Below are 17,791 nucleotides of genomic sequence, written 5' to 3' on the forward strand. Positions count from 1 at the left end.
AAATTGCATTGTACTTTGTAATAATTTGTAAGTCATTCACAATATTTTACAGTAAGTTACCCTTTGGCCTTTGACTACCCTTTGTTATGTAGGAAACATATTTTATTAACCAGAACAGGCAATGCATCATACAGATAGTTGATCTTATTCATCTCATAGCATTTGGAGGAGCTACATTCCGAATTTTCTGCCATAGGAAAGCGTCGGCACTAGTCTGCACCTCAAGAAATGTGCCAAGGGGACCACGGCTTAACGTCCCATCCGGCGGACGGAGTGTTGCGCTTGATATGTCCTCCACACAACACTCAAGTAGGGATCGGGCAGTCTCTGAAAACTCTCTGCTACCGCCGTGAGTATACGATCTTCTGGTACTGACTGCATTTGCGTTTATATGAGTAGAAAGGGAGGAATGATTACTAGCAGTGGACTCATTGCACACGCAAAATATGTCACCATTTCTTCCTTAAGACTATTCCGTGATAAACGAGAAACAAAACATGTTGGATTTACCTTTTTATTTTACACGTTATTCATCAAAATGTCCGATATCTCTCAGAGGTTTATTTTTTTCCATTCACCGCATTCATCCCCTTCAACCTTGAAGCAAAAAAAAAAAAAAAAAAACAAAAAAATATGGTCCATTTCTTAGAAAATGTTCCCTGTCAAGGTGACCGCAGATCACATTCTCGCCCAAAAAATACCAGTGTTTTCCAAATTATATACCGAGGCAATATCAAAGGCAATATCAACCTCAGTTTTCCTCAATCTCATCATTGGGGACAAATAAAAAAAAATCCTATGGCATTGGATCTGCTAGAACTAATGGACCACACGCGCAGGGTAGAGTCCATCATGCGGGTCGATTTCCCAGGCTGCGTCAGATGTCCGGCGAATAACAGCGTGACTATGTTATTGAGCAAAATTGGCTTCTATCACCGCGTGTTTGTGACATCCTGAGGATATTAAGGTACAATTCATCGCTTTAAGGTCGCATAGTTTTCGCCTGTTTTGACGCACGTTACAGGAAGGGATTATCCTTATCACCACAGTAGTGAATGCAGTGTGAGAATAAATGATCTTATACGCTAAAGCCTTCTCAATATACGGATATATTGCACGATTAAATGACGGCAATTTTCCTTGCAAGAGTGAGCTTAGTGGTGCATGCAGAGTATTCAATCATTTCTCATACATATCTCTCGAAAATAACAAAAGTTGGACTTACGATTAGGATGTTTCTGAAATATTTCTTTCATTTGCTGGTTAAAAAAATTACCGACTTCTCTGAAAATTGTCAATTTTCTTATTTGATAAAAAATGAATGCCTTCCCTTCAACCTTACAATTAAATGAAATATTCTAAGAAAATTCTTTCCATTTCGGTCTCCCTGGCTCACATTTTCGCACAACTCGCATTTCAGCACCACTAAAAGTCAAATAAAAGAGTGGATTCCGAACCCAATTTCCCTCAATCACAGCGCCTTAGAATGTGTGTCAGGAGGCCGCAGACTGACAGACGCACGCAGCGGGTGCGTGAGTATCACTGCGGTTGTCGCGGTGTCCTAAGGAAATTAAGGCATGGAAACAGCGATGAAAGCAGGATAGGGGAATCTCGCATGAATGGCTCTCGTTAGCCAGCGGCGTGGATTCTCTGCCACACACCACCGATCACTGCATCTACTATATACATATACATATCCCGCCCTCTTGCCCCCGACGTCCTGGGGCGGCACTTTGAATACAGGCCGGCGCCAGTCATTGGAGCTATCGGGGACGAACTGGCCAATCGCAGCTGATTGGGCACCCTAGGGTGTCAGTGGTGGTGGCATTAATGGGCAGGAAGAGGTGGCTGGCGTAGATGAAGCGGATTAGGTCAGAGAGGGATGGTTGGTAGGAAGAGATGGTTATGGCAAATGAAAATTGGAATATGGAATTCATGTGACAGATGCGGATGGAATGTTCTATCTAATGCGACAAAAATACCAAGATGCGAATAAAATATTGTTTTAGCGGTTACTTACTTCATCCATAAACCACTTACCACGATGAATACTTTTGCTTTAGTAAAGAGGTTAATTCTCCACAATGCGAATCAAATAATTTATTCAACTATGGTTTCAGCTACTACTTAAATTATGATTAAGTCACCATTACAGAGCTACCAGCAATTAAAATTTAAGCAAAGGTTTAAGCGCAAGCTACTGGCTGGTTAAGTTACAAAATAGTTAGCATGGTCATGTGATCCGTGTTTTCATCAGTCGGCGTTGTATCATAGAGCACCAAATGTGCCGAAGAATTTGTGTATTGCCTTCGATAGCAAACATAAAACCTTAATTTAAAACCGATACAATTGTCATTCCAGGAAATAATTCCTACCATTGAAGATAAGTGTCTAAAATAACTTAGCACATAGAACAAACAAATAATTAGGATAATAAAAGATCGGGAAGTACAGCCGAAAAGCTGAAAATAAACCTAAAATTTAAGCTGTTATAGAGTTTGATTCTACTGAATGCCATAATTGAAATTTTTCTTAAAGCCGAACGATTTTGTTTTCAACTTATAGCTGTTGATTAGTTTCATTTCTAGTGCCATGGAGTTAGGATAACAGGTACGATAGAGGTGAAGGAGGAGATGACAAAATCGGAGGAAATGAATGTTCAATTCCCTCAACAGCTCCAAGTACACGGACCGTCTAAATTATAAAGCAAAAATAAGAATAGAAAATACAGAATACGAAAGTGATAATGGCAAGTTTTATAATTGTAAAACATAAATTCATTTTTCGATTCTGACCATTAAAAAGCTCTACACATCGAATTTATCTAAAATGATGATGCCCTCCATAGTTTAAGAAAACCAATGGGTTATAAAGTGAATTATCATTCATACGTAACAATGCCTCCTTTCATCTTACTTAAGACAATTATTTACTGCACTTTAATCCATGAGTATATAGTCAATGTAGTGCTGTGATTGTAATATTCTGCAAGGTTAATCAAAAACTTATTCATTATTAAATAATTTAATATCCAAATTTTCTGATTATCTGCTACCACTAAAATTTGCTATAATGACAAATTTTGGTTTAATTGTACCATAAACAAAAACATTCACATAGACTTTCTGGAAGTCTGTTACAAAGACAAAGTAATATGTACAGGAAAAATCAATCTCCAAGACTGAATGTCTTTTTAATTTAGAGCAGGAAAATGAATATAAAACTTATTAAGGTACACTTAAAGCCAAATATATTTTAAATATTCCTTTAAAATTTTATCTCTATGCTGACTAACGAATTACCCCTCCCCGAGAAGTTTTCAACTCAATATCAAATCTAATTATACGATTTAAAGTCAAAGAAATTCATCCAGTAGGTTTTCAAGGCACCGTTTCCCGAATAATTTTCACATCAGATCAGAAAAAAATATACGTGCTGTAAATAAGCATCTTGATATCACAGACAAAAAGGAAAACCATTTAATGCGGAAAATATAAACAGTAAGTGATTAAAATATGCGCCAAATAAAAACTTCTTACATTTACGAATTATTCAAGATGGGCCTCGTGCCAAAATTCCGAAGAAAAAATCAACTAATGGACTTAAATTTAATGGATTGATAATTCAAGCGAGAAACGAAACATGTATTCATTATAAAGACAAATTCCTCAACACGATTCTTCTTCGTAAATACATAACATAAAAAAATTATTATTGAGCGGTACCAAATTTAATGACATGTAATACACCTGAAAACGTGAAACAGAAACAGCCGTCATTCACAAAGAAAAGTATTACACATTTCCAACCTGATTTCGTGCGGAGAATATCCGCAAAGTAGAACATAGGAGGGGAAATTCTGGATCGCAGAATTATCGATGCGCGTCGACCTGGGTCAAGCGTAGGCATAAAAGAGGAAGAAGAGGAAGAGAGAGCTGAAAAGGAAAGGAGGAAAGGGTAGTTCGCAGGGCGGGGGATAAAACTGGCAGATGAAATGAAATGTGAATTTTGGGGCGCGAGGAAGAATATGTTTTGATTAAAGTAGGAGTGGAAGACGCCTTGAGTTGACGGCCCCGCAGGCGTGACACCCACACGGGCAGAAATGAGGACGTCTTCGCAGGGGAAAGACAGATGCGAGCTATGCCCATGATACCCGTAATTCAATACAAGTGACGCATTTTAGACGCGACATTATGACGCTGGGGCCTTCAGTGCGGGTCCATGGGCTGCCAGCTCCATGAGATAGTAAGATATTAGAATGTCATTGTGAATTAAGCTGTTGAGCCGAATATCCCTTTTTTTGGAAGACTAAAAGTTCCGTCAAGATTTCGCTACCGTCCAACGGTCTTAAAAATTCAAATGATATGTTTAAAAACAATTATAAGAAACATAATGGAACTAGATATCACCTACGTTTTCTCTTTCATAATTTTGAAGAGCTTATACTTACAGAACTGCTTTTATAAACATATGGGGCATAAAAATTAGATCTATCCATAATCCAGTAAAAATTTTTACTTTTCTGTCGGGGGAAAATTTGACAGACCCGATTCAAGACCTGCACAACTAGAAGTTAACATGAGTTCAGCACTGTTTCATATTGGGAGGAAAAATTGGATTGCAAGTGTTTTCTCGAGAGAAAATAATTTTGAATCAAGATCAAAGATTCGTTAAAAAGATAAATTAAAGAAAATTCTCCTGTATCATTCAATAAACCCCTTTTGTTTCGCATCCGTTATAATAGCAAGCGCTCCTTACAGATGGGAATCGATATTTTACGAAGATTAAAAAAGATACCTCATATTATCAATTCAAGCGATACCAAGATACAATCGGAAGCTTTTGTTTGAATTAAAAACGTAGAAAAGGAAACTGAAGATATTCTAATGTATTCCAAAATATACATTTTGTCAATGCTGTTTAGTAACGCTAATTTATTATTTCAAGTCATTATTTGCTTGATAGTTGAGATTTAGTTGGCTAAAACATTACTGTTAGCTGATGTAAAAGAACAGAAGAGATGATAAACTGCGCTTCCACATTTTCAATTATTTCAGTCACCAAGGCTTTTATCGAAGGCTCAATCCGCAAAGACTCGGATTTGTGTCCCACAGGGCCCTTGCTCTAATTTCCCGTGAAAAAATTGCCTCCTCATCTCACACTTATCACAAGCAATACGCCGCTCTCCCCCTTCATACCCCGAGGTGCGATATTAACCCTCATTTTACACGAACGAGCTGCGAAAGATTAAGTTCGCTAGCGTGAGAATCACTTTTCCGCTCCGATGGACTTTGATGAATTTAAGGCGGAGAAGGCCTTAGAGCAACTGGAATTATCACTTCCCGCTGCATGGCTTAAACGCTCCGTGCATGGGCCAGATTTGAGAAAAAAACGGAAAAGTGCTCCGGTGGAGGAAAGTCTAATTAGCAATAATTGAGGCACTTGAGAAGTCGGAGGAGTTTCCAGGATATTCCTTTTTAATGCACGCGAATGAAACGTGGCCAGGAATTATATTTGTATATTATGAAATATTATCTGGATATAGTTATTGTTAGCGTAGACAGATGTTATGTATTTTAATCTTCTCACAACTTGAGTCTCTGATGATTAATTGCATCGTTGAATTTTAAAAATAAATAGAAACGTTCAAAAGTTTTGCATTCATAGAATTGAGAATCCAACACAAAGTACGAATTATAAAATACATGAAAGAAGTTAAATCTCACATTATTATACTTGTAACTGGCGGTATTTAGAAACAGAAATGTGTTCCAAGAAATTTTAAATACGTTATTGTACAATATAATGCAACAAAGGAAGCACTGGGAACGGAGAAAGATAATTCAAAGAACGGAAAATTAATTGTTCAAAGAAATAAGAGTGATACCATACATTTATTTTATGCATAAAAGTCAGTCCCACGCTAGAATGACGTGAGCAAGTATTTCAATTTCAAGCGCAAGTATACAATTTCAAGCGTAAAACAAAGAGAAAAAGATGCTTGAAGTGAAGGTAAACAAGGCTAACGTAGAAACGATAATTTAGAGAGTGCATGTTGAATTAGAGCGAGAAATGATTCTTCACGAGAATGATACAGATTATGAATGATGAGACACGACAGAAAAGTGCTAATTACCCGTTCCTGTGAGGAACGAAATTTATAAAATGCCTTAAAATGGCGAGGGGAACGAGGTTAAAAATTTAACTCCGTCATAAAGAAAATAGGTACCAATTAACATGCAAAGGTTAAGATATTTTATTCAACGGAAACTTTATTAATTCATGCATAAAACAGTGACTTTCATGAAATAATTAACATTATTTCAAATGATAATATTTAAGGATGGGTCGTACTCGGGTTATCAACGCAATCATAGAGCATTATCATGGAGCAATTAATGTACCGATTATAATTCATTCGATATATGTTTCTCGATGAAAAATTTATATACATATCTATAAAGGAGACGGAGGTCTCACAAAATTTAAAAGATTTAATCCATATCTAAATACACGGATTGACTAATCATTGCGTTGAAAGTAATTGATTTTACATGGTGTAAATGTCTTATCAATACATATTTTAAAATGAGCACACTTCGAATCAATTTAGGCGGCCATAAAGAACAGTAATTTTTCAAAGTCGAGGAGAAACTTTTAGGGTTATGTCCAAACACAAGGAAATAATTGCTATTTTGGGTGACTGGTAACTTTGCATACTAGGCGATAACCTCCATAGAAATGTTTTTTTTTTATGAAAAATTTATTATTTCCTCTCAAGCAACTATCGGTGTCAAGAATGATAATTTAAAGTAAGACGGGCCAAAGTAACACAAATTTCGCCAACTCATTGCATCCATGAGTTCTAAACATGTAGCAATGAATTAAAGTCAAGTAGATGTGTGCAAAGCAATTTTTTACCAGCCGCACACATCTCATTCTCATAAAAATCATCTGACACTTATTTTTTTCGCCCGCACCTCTCAGAAAAACATTCTCTATCTTCCCGCCCAGCCGCGTCGACGACGAATTCCTCCTCCGAAGAAGGAGACGGCTCAGAGCGCCTTCTCCGAGCGTGCCTTATCAAAAGGATGCGACCTGTGTGGTTTTGGGGGAGCGGCGCTTCTTATACTCCTTTCGAAGCAGGTCGGTGGGGAGGGCGCGCGCGTGGTCGGATCTAAATGCCAACTTCCCTCCTTGGAAGACGGTGGGAATATCTTTAACCTCGTTCGCGCCTCGCGCCAAGAGCAGTGCCTGGAACATTAAGCCACGCACCGCGACGATGAGAATGCTCTCCTCCTTAACCTTATCGTGCATCAGTGGCGCCTTAGCGGGAAAAAGAAACACTTCCGCCTCTTTCTCGTGCGTTTTAGTTCTCCCGCGACGGCGCTCCAGTCGCGAGACGGGAGGATGAGGGAATGGTTAAGGTGTGATATTTGCGACTGTTAGAGAGACGGGATTCGATCTCCGCCCATCAGAATGTGCACTATTTAAGTGATTATCGATATGTATCTGGTCGATTTTTCGTCTGTTTATAATTCCAAACTTCCAACATATATACACTAAAGGTGTTGCTAGAGCAATATATTGGTGGTAACATAAAAATTATTGTCATTAGAAGCCACAAAGTGCTTGTCTTGAACCAATAGCGCGCGCGGTTCTTCAAATTCTTCACAGGCATATCACAAATGAGATGAAAATAATAACGTTGCGACGTCAGCGGCTCGGTTTCATATTACCACCAACTACCTGAATGGTGGAGTATATAAACGGCGTATAACTGTTAACGAATGCGATATTCGGACCACAGAGTAACGAATTTGTCGTTTTGTAGCCTAAGTTAACAAGTTCTTCGCGGAGAAGCAGCGAGATGGAGATTTCTTCATTAATCTCAGGAGTGAACTGTACAACATATAGGATTAAATTTTTATAAATAATCTTCAAAATTACTCTGAATAATTAATTTAGTTTAATTTCCATTAAATATTTAGGACTATTTATAAAAAATACAACGACGAATGTCTTGGCAGCTATGAGGAAAAATAACGAGCAATTTCAGTACCAACCAATTTACGATGTATACCTAAGTTTATACCTAAGTTTCACAATATTTAGCCGGCATGCAGCAAAGAGATTAAGTCACTTGAGGAATTACCGGAGCATATTTGTTTAACACTCAGTGCCACTGAGGAAAAACATAATGTCTATACATGACTACATTAATGATATTATGATAATGAGACGGAAACATAAAACACACTGTGAAACAAGGCATCAAATGAAAGAAATCCTCTTTCATAATAGAAATGAACATAAATATAGTTTAGGGTGTACTTATTGCAATTATTAAAATTGATGTTGGATTTCAAAAACGCCATAACTGTTTGTTCTTTACATGGTAAAATGGATGGTTAAGATCACAATGTACTTACTTCTCTGCAGTGGATGAGGATGCACCGTCCTTGAGCAAAGGCGCGCGTGCTGGTGCCACGAGTCGACCTGCAAGGCAAGGCAAAATTATAATTAGTCAAAACGTACAGTTACAGAGAGAGAGAGAGTGAATAGTCCAATTATGACTTCCAACACCAAATTGCCATAGCGACCGAGGGTGGGTCCGGGGCGAGAATTAAATGGCTCAAAACCCCCGAAAATTGTGACTATGGTAGGGCATTATAATTTCACCAGTATCAATCAAATTGTCACCAAAGTTAAGATTCATCGGCTAATTTACATTCTAAACAATACTCGTTAAGGACGGAAGCTATGATAAGATAGCTAGAATACGATGAACACAATTTTGGGATGACTCACAAAAATTTAAAGAACATTGAAAGCTCCCGGGACTTAAAATAAAACCTCGATAAAATAGTGCGGGTGTATCAACAGTGTAAGTTAAGAACACGAGCAGAAAATTTAAAAAAAGGCATAAAAAACAGCACTCCTTGAAGAATTTGCGTACCATTGCACAACCGTAATTGGCATTAGCAACATTAATATAAACGAAAATGAAAAGAGAATCGCGTATTTTTGATAATGGAATGCAGTAAAAGATAAGAGGGTCGTTCAACAAATCTTTAGAAAAAAGTAAAAAAAAAACAAATTATCATGGGCATTTTTTTTATATTTTCAAATATGACTCATTTTAGCTCATAGCATTTGTAAATTTTTAATAGTATTTTTTAAAACATTTTTAGCCGTCCAAAAAGTAGATTTTCGGGTTCTCCTCAAAAGTGGCATTATTTTCAACGATTACCAACTCGATGGACGTAAACATTTGTCGGCAAAAATTCTTATAAACAAGTGAAAGTTGTTCATTAAAATTGGCAGTAGCAATGAAACTTTGGCATGGACACAACTGAAACTCTAACAGCTGACCATTCAAGAGTGCTGATTACTGGAAAAATTTAACTTTTGCTATTAAGTGTGCAAACTCTCGGAAATCTAAGGACTTATTGAGCGGCCCTCGTATCACAGCTAAATTTAGTTACAGTATTGATTTTGATGGACTATTTTTGGCTTGCAGTAAATATTTGTAACCCTAATTGCTAAAACATAAAAAGTATGGACTTGGTAGCGGAATATAAAATAAATCATAAGGGATATAAAATAAATCATAATAATCATCAGTAATTTAATCAATTAGCGACAGAGCACCAAAGGAATTACAGGAAGTATCATGGCACTCATCATAATTTTCAATAAAGTTTACTCTTAACAAATTACGCATGGCTTCAAAAGAGCAAAAAGAATAAACTTTCAATCAATCTGATTTGATTCGGATGTGAAGGACGGTAGCAATATTGTGTGATACTGAAAAAGGAATCAAACATTTAATATTTGATTTTATAGCAAGTTTTAGATTACAGCCGAATTGAATAAATCCAGGAGTTTTCCGCAAAAATTTTTTCTTACTTTAATTTTGAAAAAGAAACACATTACATTTTTAAGTTTGCATGATGTACGACGGAAGCGATTAATATAGATATAACTGCGACCAACTCTAGTCGGGTACAAAAGAAAGATATATTAAAATATGGTCAACAGCCGAGAAAAAAATCTTCTCTTCAGAAAATGGAATTGTTAAGACCTACATCCATTGCTTTTTTCAATCAAGTAATATGTCATATTATCATAGCGAGCGAACCGATTTTAATGAACTTTTAGCGGCTCGTGCCTCAAATGATAATAGAGGGTAAGACGTCGTCGGAATTTGGATCAATGGGAAGTAATGGCCTGGGGAAAACGTTCCGCCAATTTAAAAATCGTTTCAGCAAAGTTTTCGATTCGGGTCTCTCGGTATAAATGGGATTAAGTATGATTCATTAAACCCAAAAAGAAAAGTTTTCATAAGTTTCCCTTCTCCGGATACAGCCATTGGACTCTCACTCCTCATTTTGTTCTTTATTTTACTCCCTTCTCTTTTTAAACCCATAACAGTTCTTTTCACGCCCGTACAACCACTAAAATTACACAGTTCATTCCACAATCAATTTAAAAGAAGAAAAAAACTTAAAAATTGCCTTTGATATACTACATCAAATTACTGAGCGGCAAACGAAAATGTTTCAAAATGAATAAAAAATTCATATTTTGAAGTTATTACGTTGAATCCTTTTTTTATCTGCACATCATCTTAACCAGCTGGCAAGGTTAATAAATGTCCCTTTGCTGCTGGAATTCCTTATGATAGACCATAATTTTATCTAGGGGAGAGTTGCCTGAATCGCACCACCATCATAGAAACAAATGTATTAAATACATATGCAATCTAATGGCTGCATTTGGGACTTCCTGCATCATCAAGCACACCACACTTCAATTGTGGCCAACAGTATAGTGACTAGTCAGGTGCGTAGGTACTAAGAAAAGAAGTGTCTCTTCTGCTATTTCTCTCGTCTTTTTACAAGAATATTGATAACAAATAAGTTGCATATTCATAGTTTTAGCTACATATCATATTTTTGAAGTCTATTGTGTTTCAATTAGTACTATTAACAGCGTGATATTATCACGTGTTTAGGCAGTGGAAATGATTTAATATAAAATGGCGGTAGATCCCAAATCGCACCACGTCTCTTGTAAAGTATGTAAGAAGTCTTGAAAAAGCTGACGTTAAAAGACTATTCCAAAGCATAAACACTTCTACAAAAGGCTTGTAAGTTTTGTTTCAATTATTGCAGATTTTTTATCAAGCAAAAAACCACATCTACTTTTAATGTCAAAGATACAACTTATTTAACTTTTTTCGATCCTTTTGTTGCGGGTATTTTAATGAACATATTTTATCTGTAAAGGGATCTAAAAATAACCTTAAATAACTTTTCTCTCTGCCTCTCATTGTCGTTGAAACATAATTTCCTAATTTTGGCCTCCAGTGGTGCGGTTTGGGAAACCGGTTGCCTTAATCGCACCGGTTTGCAGAGGTTTGAAATTGAATTTTTATACATGTGTTCAACTTGGAATTGATTGCCCCAAAAAATTGTGAGATAAGTAAACATTCCTTTTCATATTAAGCAGCATTAAAAACCGATATTGCGTCACTTATTTTTGAGTTAGTGCGATTTAGGCAACCTTCCCCTATTTCATTGACGTTACACGCATATGTCAAAAAAAGGTACCTTTCGGTTTGATGAGAATAATCAACCTCATTGAAATCAATCGCACAATTGATTGCTTTTTGGCCAGTGTACTTTTCCTGAAAGCTTTTACATGAAATAAGTACTAGATAACAATTCGTCATGCATCAATAAGATTCGTCACCACAGAACATTTGTCTCCAGAAAGTAACGAGCATTTTAGTTTTCTTAAAAAAACAATTATAAATCCATCTTTATTAATGTTTCAGCCTTGAAAATAGTCCCCATTATATGATATATTATGCACTTGTGCCAGCGCTCCTCTAAAAACTTCAAAAATTTGATCTTTGGGATAGCCTTTTAGATCTGTCAGCGATTTATTTTAAGCTCATTTATGAAAAGACAGCCCATTAAGATTCTCTCTACTTTTGGACATACAAATACGTCATACGGAGCCATGAGTGGCAACTATGAAGACTAAGGGATCATTCTAGTATTGTCTTTGGCCAATGGTTCACGAACAAGCAATGGAGTATGAGCGAAAAATCGCCGAGCTAGTAAAAAATGTCTGGCCCTAGCGGCTGCCACAGGCAAAGTAAGTAATGAACAGAGTTGAAAAATTAATCATATTTCAGGAACATCTATACCAACATGATAAAAAAATTTGGCAATCAGATACTCCAAACTTAAGAGAAATTTAAATTTTATTATCCATTATTTTCTGAACGCACTTCGTATGAAATAGACCAATGAGAAGTTAATGACTTGCATACGGCATGTAACCTCCATTGATGAATACGCTAGCACTGCAGCGCTGCTTATGAGGAGCGTATACTACATGAATTAATATCGATCGTGGAAGGCCAGTGAAGACAAAAATAATTTCTGATGGCTCCAAGGTATGTAGAAGTTATCAATGTTAGGAACGAAACATCAAGCCCATATACACTGATAAATGTAAAGGTCATATGAATACTATAAAATAAATTTAAATGATGAAAAGAAAATATGCTAAAAAGCACCGCTAGAGCTGGTGTTATCTGTACCCTATAGGTGAACCTTTTTAGTGAGGAAGGGAACAAGCTTAAGGATGCTAGGATAAGGGACCTCTAAACTCCACAGTTAAAGCTACAGGCAAGCGAAGATATCCGAAGGATAACTACCAGACACATAGTAGCTTAAGAAAAGGGAACTTCTGCTCAGGATTTCGCTTCAAACGGCGCTCTTCTTGATCGCATCGCCCTGAAGTCTCTCATTGGGCCTCGTTAGCGCAACCTCGTCCGTCGCAAATCGCATTTCACTGGAACTGATGAGATAACGAACCAGTCCACCTCCTTCCCAGTCTCACACACCGCGGTCAATATGCACACACCAACACTCGAGTCACGCATCCGTGAACTTCACGAGGAGTGACACTGCATAGCAGTGCATGCGTTCAGCCATTTACACTCGATAGAACGTTCATGAAGTTCGACCATAAAGACGCGCATAATTTCACGGCCGAATTAGAACATTTTATGTTGCGAGACTGTGAAAAACTGTTTGGGTGATCGAAAATTCAAAATTAAGTTCAAGAAGTATAAAGCAGACATTTTGAAAAAATCCCTCCTACTCAGAGGAATGAAGGAGTGGAACAATCTATCTGAAGATAATGTAAACCCTTCCTCGCAAATGCTAAAATTTTTAAGAATAAGTGATCATCGATTCTTGGTTGATGACATTGCGGTTTATTATGGAGAATTGGAAAATGGGTTATTTGGGTCAACCTTCACTGTTAGTTGTATGATATTAAAATTAATGCATTTTTTATGGTATAGGTGTATTTCCTGTTTTTTTGCTTTTTTTAGGTAGGCAGACTAGTCATTCATTCATTTAATTCTATTGTTGCCACCGTGCGATAGCCAACTTGTATATCCATATGTAATAAATAAACAAACACAATGGCCCTGAAAGAGAATATGGAAGTCGTGTACAGACTTCTATATTACCCAATTTAAAATCACTTAAAATAAATACAAGGGTATAGAAGGTATGGATCGTTCGATCCCTTTTTGCTTTAGCCGCAAAAAACTTACAGCTGTTTGAGACGACCGTAGTGCCATTCTAAGTAACTAACGGCTTCTTTTTCAGTATTTATTTTCTAGTATTTCAAAAAGAGGTCCGGTGACACAACTACATTTTAGATTTATAATGGTGCTTACAGGATAACGAACATCATGCCAGTGTTTGGTCAGAACGATCGAAAATCCAATATTTTTTAAATGCTTCGACAAGTATTGTCCTACGGAACTTTATAACATACGTTTTTTTAATGCAATTAACAGGAAATAAATATGTGCAAAGCTAAGCCCTGATGATAGTTTAATATAAACAGAAACGTTGGCTAAAACTTTTTTGCATAACATACATTGACCTACACTCCAAGAACTATTTTAACATAACATTAACAGGAAATAGAGTGCGGAAAGATATTTTTTGTGATCGCCAGTAGATGACTCAAAATTGAAAATATGGAAATTCCAAACAATGCACCGCCCGTCTTTCACCGTCGAATGCAAAAGGCTCGGATGCTGGGGACTGAGTCCGTCGGGGATTGAGCTTATTTCCTCCACAAGACCACTGGAAACTACAGTGAACGCCATGCACATTGATATCAGACTATTGTGAATATTCATATGAACAAGAATCTTATTTACTCATAAGATGATTTCCAGTATTTGCTTCCTTTTGTATTACACGCTGTACAGGCTGAGAAAAAAATAGTCTTTATTGCACATGAGTTCACAGGAAATTTTGAAGCAAATTATTCGTATAAAAAAATCATATGGTATTCTCAGCATCTTTTTTTTATCTCACTACGAAGCAACATATCGGCGTTCTCCCTTTCAAGAACAAAATCTTGAGGAGCAGTTAAACAATTTTTTTAGGTAGCATATAGAAAATAAATCAAATAAAGCTATAAACATAACAGCCTGTATTTAAGGTATTGAATTTCATAATTGAAGTTGAAATATCTTTGTGATACATGCTTTCAACCATTTACACCCAATGGAATATTCTAGTGAAGTGTGGTCATGACGAAGCGTACAACTTAACAGCCAAATTAGAACTCTTTTTGTTGTGCAACTTTGAAAAACTTATGGGCTCAAGAGAAATATGACAGTAAAGAAAATAAGGATAATTCAATCTACTATTTGAGCTAGTAATATTATAGCATCAGAGGCCAAAGATATATAAAATTATTCAAATACTTAGGCAATAACAAGTAAATGATAACATCCAATAGGGTATCACAGTGTTCTGAAAACAATAGACAGAATATTTTTTAAACCTCATGTGGTTTCAAATATATTAAATTGTTTAGAAATTTTCCCTTTCGCATTATATCATTTAATATCCACCATAATTGTATCGGTCTAAATAATTAAAAATCAGTAAAACATTAACCGAGCCGCATTGATTTTTTCGCCTCTGAGTTACTCCCTAGAGATTCAACGATGATTTTTTCCCACGCCATCACCATTTGATCGAACGTTACCACACTTTTGAACGAGAAAGTATACGACAGGGACAAAGCGAGAAGTCTATCTGTACAAGCATTTCCGACTCGAAGGGGAAGGAAATAAGCGCATTGCTGCATCATGCAGAAAGGCAAAGTCAGTGGCGCAGGGCGGGAGTTGAGGTTGGTCGTTACGAGGGAAGAATAAATCAGAAACAATCACGGGCGAACACGCGAACCTTCGGGTTTTAAGGCGCCCGCACAGCGCAAAGATACAAACACTCGAATTCAAAAGACAACGGAGAGCGCGAATGAGAATGTGGAGTGAACAAGAAGGCTTTGATAACCTCTCCTCGGCAATGATACGCGGAGTTAGTCGGGGGTGAAAAAAGTTGAAAATAAAAAGGCGTAAAATGAAGAGGGGAAGAGAGTGGGATGGGGTACGGGAGAGTCGTACGTTTGGGCAGCCAAAAGAACTCCGGGTGGAGATGGGAGGAGGAACACTTGCTTGATCCCAGTCCCACTCTCGCCGTTGGATGCTAAAGGCTTGCTTGGGACTCAGCCCGTCGGGGTTTTTCACTCGAGCTATTCATATCGAATCCGAGCATTTCTCCGAGAAAAAAAAAATATCATAAAATAAAGAGGCGCAAAAGCTCACTTCAGCGGGAGAGAGGAGTCATTTATAGGATATATACATCCGCGCGGTGGGGCGTTCAGGTATAAAAATGTACGCCAAAAAGTGGAGGATGAGATGAGAAATAAATGGTCGGAGGAATGGGAGATTCCACCTTATTCGCCGCGTTTTCGCCAGGGAAGGGAATGAACGCGAGCGAAAAAAATGAAGAACGCCATATGACGCTGCTCCCGCCGCCTGAGTCGCTCAAGTACTTCACCTAATGACCTCTCAAGACCTCCACTTGCGTGTCGAAGAAAACTCTGCAGGATTCCGGCAGGACTGGAGCCATTTTTTCGTCCCAAGGCATGCAACATCGTGACTCCGGAATGGAAATAAAAAAAACGCAGCGAAACGGAGTGAAAGAAAGAGACTCACGGAGTTTTTGAAAAAGAATATATATCTGTGCACGTGAGAGTGTGCTCTAGCTTAAAGTCGGCTAGGAGTGTCGTGCCCGTGATTGCTGGGAGTAAAAAAATGAAAGCAGTGAAAGAGGGGAGGATTGGAAGCGGTGGTGTTTCCACCAGGGTGCGGGAGATACAGGCAATAAAGATGGCGGGGAGTGGAAATTAAGTGGAGAGGAAACTTTGGATTTCACTGTGGGGGACAAGTGTTTTCTGATCCTGAAAACGAACCGGTGTTGATATGCGAGAATAACTTTACCTCTTCCTCATCTTCATCCTCGCTTAAGGTCATATGAGGCCATGTAATAATGTATAATTTTGGGGTTAATAGAGTTGTTTCTTCGTTTCTTTCCATTACCGGAAATCCCTTATCGTATTTAAAGCGCTAAAAGGTTCGCTGATGGCAATACTGAGTGAGGAGAACGAGTGGAAGAAGCCAAATAAATATATGGCCATTCGTGATGATGACAAAGAAAATTTACTGTTCAGGGAAAAAAGTCTTAGTGATTACTTTTGGAGCTTAAAAGATATTACTAAATTGAGTTTTTTTATCTAAACAATATTGAAAGAGGACTGTTTTAGAACTCAATGTTTTTTAAATGATTTGAAAAGCTAAAATATATCCAATATTTCATATGAATAGGGGAACCCAGGGCGGAACGGGTTAAGCGACTTTTTTAAAGAACGAAAAAAGGTGCTGCACAAGCGGAAATAACTGTAACGTATCCAGATTGGTGCAGCTTATAAGTTAATCAGCACAATTCTGCACTAGTCATAGTTATTTCCGCTTTTTTCGTTCTTAAAAATCGCTTACTCCGCTCCACCCAGGGGTCCCCTACATATCAAACATTCTACTTCGTATGCTCTCAGGTAAAAGGAATACTAAGGGATGGAAGACAAATTTTCCCAACTATGAAGGATGTAGGACCTATACCAATAACCCACAAAATTAGAATAATCTTGGACACAATTTCAGGTCGCGTGCAAAGCAAACCATACGTGTGCTATCAGAAAGTCATGCGTCAATTCCAACGTTTTGTAAGAAGCTTGATGTGATTGTGATGAGGTTTCTTTTGTAAGAAATCAAGTTTTTCATTTAGCCAAATAATAATCAGGATTCGAATTTTTGACACAATCCAAATTAAAACCTTAAAGGGAAAGCATTGTGTAATTAAATAAAATGTATTTTTCCTCACAATTTTTAGATCTTGCATACATGTTATGTTTTATGATAACGTTGTTATGTGAAAACGTACTACGTTAAAAGCAAAATTGTAGGAGTTTTTATATTCTCCTCAGGACACCTAGATTTTTCGTTTCCTGGTACGAGTTCTAATCTATACTATTTCTGATGTGTATTTAGATTTTCAAGCCTAAAGCTGCAGAAATACGTATAATGTGAGGATTATTAACGAGAAAAGGAACATACATAAATGAAAAATCATAGCTGATAGCCAGCAGTAGGTACCTACGTAAAACAAATATTATGAAACATTATTCCAGTGTGCTGTAGAATTGAATGGTACGAAGAGAGTTAAGGACTACCGAATAAAAATGAATAAGCTGCAATGCACAGTCATCAGATGTGATTGATTTATTTCGAAACGGATTAAAACCGATTAATCCATTTAGCACAATA

The 17,791-nt window shown here is 37.2% G+C and overlaps 1 protein-coding gene across 1 annotated transcript in view; it reads right to left on the minus strand.

Annotated features, from left to right (window-relative positions):
• The window catches only part of LOC124167109 (lachesin-like), a 462,868-nt gene that overhangs the window by 114,923 nt on the left and 330,154 nt on the right, over positions 1-17,791 (minus strand). Inside the window, exon 6 of the mRNA XM_046544909.1 lies at positions 8,433-8,499. The gene's annotated coding sequence lies outside the window, so the exon portion shown is untranslated. The remainder of the gene's footprint in view (positions 1-8,432; positions 8,500-17,791) is intronic.

Source organism: Ischnura elegans, chromosome 10 (assembly GCF_921293095.1).
Source record: "Ischnura elegans chromosome 10, ioIscEleg1.1, whole genome shotgun sequence".
Lineage (NCBI taxonomy): Eukaryota > Metazoa > Arthropoda > Insecta > Odonata > Coenagrionidae > Ischnura > Ischnura elegans.